The following is a 5,135-nucleotide window of genomic DNA, read 5'->3' as shown; positions in this document are numbered from 1 at the left end:
TTAATCATTTTTTTCTCTGGATCTGTAGATTTGTGTCGAGACTGATATACGTGTAGGCGGCATATTGTTTCGCATGTATGAAGAGATAGTGAAAGATAACATCGAGAGAGACAGAAAGAGAGAAAAGGAAGAAGAAGAGAGAAGTAGTGGTTTTTTTTATAACGAAATGAAACCACTATTCGTCTGTTTATACCGTTTCGTTTCGTTTGCAGTTTGGATCTGCACAAGCAAAAAAACAAACTTCGCAGTTCTTAACGATATATAAACTTGTCGCATTTTTTTATTTAAAATTTGATGTAAAATATTTTTTCATTATTTATGGGTTTGTGTGATAAATTTTTATTGAGTTAATTTTCCTAATTTTCGATAATTTTGAAGAACAAATGAATGAATGAATGAATGAAAAAGGAACAAATAAAAAATGGATGAATTGAAGGATTAATTGGAGATCTCTTGCAGACAATGTTCCTTCCTTCCGGAATGATTTTCCACTCCATAGCTGCATAGTCCCATCCATTTCCTGTCACTATTCTTAACATTAATAAATTTAGTTGAACATTTTTATTTCGTTTCTAACAATGCGTATTTGCGTGTGTGTGTGTGTGAGTGAGTGTGTGTGTATGTGAGTGTGTGTGTGTGAGTGTGTGTGTGAGTGTGTGTGTGAGTGTGTGTGTGTGTGTGTGCGTATGCGCGTATTATTATGCTTGAATGAATGAAGATGAATGAATGAAGGAGGGGAATAGAATATTCGTTAATTCGATCTTTCATTCCTTCATTCATTCTTTCATTCGTTTGCGCATATATTCTTTTATTTATTCATTTATTCACTCATTCACTCACCCACTGACTCATTCATTCATTCATTCGTTTCTTTTATTATTGACTGTTACATTCAAACGGTCGCCGATCGCATTTGATTCGTTGCATTATAAAATCAAAATTATTTAAATTCGCTGCATCCACAGTGTAGTTCTATCACCACTACTTGTGTCTGTCTGTCTGTCTGTCTATCTATCTGTCTGTCTGATTGTCTGTCTGTCTCACTGTCTGTCTTTGTGTCTTTGTGTTTTTCTGTCTGGTTGAACGTGTATGTGTGCGGTTGAATCTATGAAAACTTTCGTTGTTCATATCTCTATTTCCACTTGCGTCTTTCTGTGTTTGTTTTGTTCATGTGTGTGCGTGTGTGTGTGCGTGCGTGTGTGTGCGTGTGTGTGTGCGCGTGTGTGTGCGTGTGTGAGTGTGCGTGTGGGTGCGTGTGTGTACATGCATGACCACCTTTTTATCATTAATTTTATTTTAACTGCTAAGACGTCGTCTTTCCAGTGCACAGCCCTGCTAACCAAAGATCCAATTTTAAGTGTCGGAATAAAAATCCAGGGTTTTTCCCCGGAAAATTGTTTACATTAAACCGGAAATGATGACGTCATAAATTCCGGTCACGTGTACGGAAGGGTTCAATCGAGTCGGAACGATCGTAAACAATAAACAAAGTTGCCGTTGTTGTCATTGTCATTGCTGGTGTGGTTGAGGTGGTGATGATGGTGGTGCTGATGATGATGATAATGATGATGATGATGATTAAAAATATGAAAGTGATGAAAATGATGATGATGATGATGATGATGATGGATGATGATGATGATGACGGGGGTGATGATGATGATGCTAACGTTGCGATGGTATTGATGATGATGGTGTTGTTTATGTTGTCGATAATGCTCTTATTGCAGATATACAATTGGATAATTTGCTTGTAATTCTTTCGTTATTGTTGTTGTTGTTGTCATGCTTGTCGTTCTTTTTGTTGCTGGTATTTATGTTATTGTTGCTGCTGATGTTAGTGTTGTTGTTTTGTTGTTGATGCGTTGTTGTTGTTGTATTGTTGTAGTTGTGTTGTTGCTGCTGATGTTGTGTTGTTGGTGTTTTTGTATTGTTGTTGCTTTGATGTTGTTGTTGTATTGTTTGCAATTAATTTTCTTATATCGGTTTTTAGCTCTTTTAAAGTTGAAACAAAATTTCATCTCATTGGAAAGCATTTAAAAGTCACCAAAGAAGATTTTATAACGAAACTTCATAAAAGATCAATATAACATAAAAAAATTTCAATAATAATGGAAAAATAACATTGAAATGGGCTGAAATTCAAAACGGCCATACTAAAAAATATTCACTTCTACGCGCAGTCAGACAAAATTTAAAGACAAAAACCACCAGACATAAAGTAGAAACACACGCAAATACACATCCACACACACGCACCACACACACAACACACACGTACACACACACACACGTACACACACACACACGTACACACGCACGCACACAGCAGACATATAATAAAAACCCCAAATTCCCTGAGTAATCGTAACATTAAGCGCTAGAAAATCATACAACCGAAGGACCCGGCTTAATAATCGTCGTTATTGTCCGAGTTATCGTGCAAAACAAACGCATACGTCAGCCGCATGTCCTGGTCCACTCGTAAAGAGGGGAGATATTGCCGGGGTGGGCAAGAAAGAAGAGAGCCGCGGAGAGAGAGAGAGAGAGAGAGAAAGAAGGAGAAAGATGGAGTGAAGTATAAAAAATGTAGAGGTAAAAAAGTGAGAAAAAAGAGTTAAAGTGAAAGAGGAAGAAAAAAGATAGCGATAATAAGAAACAAGATTAAGAGGTTGAAAAGGTAGAGAAAGAGAGAGTGTGTGTAAAAAGAGAGAACGTGTAAGAGAAAGAGAGAGAGTAGGAGAAAGAGAGAGAGAGAAATAAAAAACATGTGATGAAAAAAATTTTGAAATGACAAAAATTATAATGCAAGCGACTGACGAAAGGATTTTGAAAAAAAATTTAGAATTGAAAATTGAAAAATGAAAAAAAAGTAAAAAGATCGAAATAAAAAAGCACAGAACACAAAAAAGTGGAGTGTGAAGAAATTGCAAGAGATAAACCAAAAGATAAAAGAGGCTGAGTTGTGATTTAGGATGCAGAGTGGATTTGAATAAGGCAAAAGTTGAGGTTACCGCTAAGCTTCAGATTTGCCATTCCGGATAACATTATCATAATTTATTATTAACATTATCATAATTCGTTAGCAGAATTATCATAACTTGATGATAACATTAACATAATTCATCAATAACATTATCGTAACTCACGAGTGAGTGAGCTCATGGATGACAGAATGGATAGTCTCAATAGAAATAAATTGAAATAAATTATTGGAATTGAAGTAAATTCAAATAAATTGTTAAATGGTTAATTGAATGAAATCCAAACCTTATTAATTAATTAATTCTCGATAAAATTACTCATCATTAATACACTTTTTGAACTACTGTTAACAATCAAGTTTGTTTTTGCCGTATGAAGACATTTTTTAAAAACTCAAAACATTTAAAAATGGGTGGAAATGACAATTAGTTTCGAACAGTTAAGCATTCGCATTCGGTTTTTGTTAAGTTTTTTTCACTGCTCCTTGCTACTAAACAAGAAACACCTTACATAATTCGCACTTTTAAAATGAGAGGCGTATTTCGGCTGACTTCTTACTTGATTGATTGCTAGTAAATTGATGGTCTTGTTTGAAAAAGTTTATTTTTCTTCTTCTCTTGAAGCAATTTACAGTTTGAGTTTTTGTTTAACTTTTTACCAGGAAAAGTTATTAAATTTGCATTTTCATTTTTTAAATAATTAAATTCTAGACAAACAAAAATTTGTTATTTTAAAAAATGAAAAATAACAGAAAAAGCGTTAGTAAACTAGAAAGAGAAAGAGAGAAAAAGGGGGAGAGAGAGAAAAAAAGAAAGAGAATAGAACGAGAATGGGAAAAGTTTCAAGTTTAGAAAAGAAATAAATATTTGATAAGTTTTAATAATTTCTTGACAACTTATAATGTTAAATTTGACATTTTAATGTAATTTTAATAGAAATGCTTCAAGAAAAAAAAATTTTTGTTTTACTGGAAAATAATAATCGCTTCTTTTTTGTCTCTTTGTCGTTTCTAGAATAATTCCTTCAACGTTGGTGGTGGGCGTAAGTTTTTCGAGATGAATTATTTTCATTATAATGATTTTTGTTCGTTTATTATTTTGATTATTTATTTGGTTTTTTTGTTTATTATTTATTTGTTTAATATTCATTATGTTTTTACTTTTGCTGTTCAGATGATCAAGTTTTTTGGTTTAGATTTGCATGTTGTTGAAACAATAGTTATAGTAGTAGTAGCAGCAGCAGTAGTAGTAGTAGTAGTAGTAGTAGTAGTAGTAGTAATAGTAGTAGTAGTAGTAGTAGTAGTAGTAGTAGTAGTAGTAGTAGTAGTAGTAGTAGTAGTAGTAACTAACAGTTAAAGTCGTCGTAGCAGTAACAGATTTTTTGAAGAAACTTTTTAGTTTTTTATTCTGCAACTACTGATGTTGCTTCTTCAACTTTGAAAATATTGTTATTCTGGTTATTTTTTGCTGTTGTTAATGTTATTATTGCCGTTGTTGATGTTATTGTTGCTGTTGTTGATGTTGTCATATTTAATGTTACCAGTTTGTTATTGCTTTTTTTAATGTCTTTATAGTCACTGGAGTAGCGTTTGGCGGAAAAAATTTGGACCCGAGAAAATCATATGTTGGTAATTGGCTGATTGATGTGTGTCTTCTGAGTAAACTTTCCATTGTCTCGTCTCGTTTCGCTTTCCATTGTCTCGTCTCGCCTCGTATCGTCTTGTTTTGTCTCGTTTTATTTTTTTAGGTTAAATTGTACGTGTTAACGGCATTTTAAAAAAAGATTATTTTTCTGTTTTTAAGGTGCAAAGTCTTTTGTTATTTTAACACCTCTAGTAGTAGTAGTAGCAGTAGCAGTAGCAGTAGTAGTAGTAGTAGTAGTAGTAATATTAGTAGTAATAGTAGTAGTAATAGTAGCAGCAGAAGCAGCAGTAGTAATAGTAGTAGTGGTAGAGGTAGCAATAGTAGTAAAAGTTGTAGTAGTAATTGTAGCTATAGAAATTGATGTGTAATTTCTTAATTTTTACTTGTCGCTTTTGTTATTGATGCTATATTGTTAGTTGAGTTATTGGTGCCAGAGGAATATTCACACTTATATTTATTTTACATACATGTGTGTGCGTTTGTATGTGTGTGTATGTGTGTACTTTA

This window comes from Helobdella robusta (genome assembly GCF_000326865.2).
Source record: "Helobdella robusta unplaced genomic scaffold HELROscaffold_10, whole genome shotgun sequence".
Classification (NCBI taxonomy): Eukaryota; Metazoa; Annelida; class Clitellata; order Rhynchobdellida; family Glossiphoniidae; genus Helobdella; species Helobdella robusta.
Note: the sequence above shows the minus strand (reverse complement) of the source record.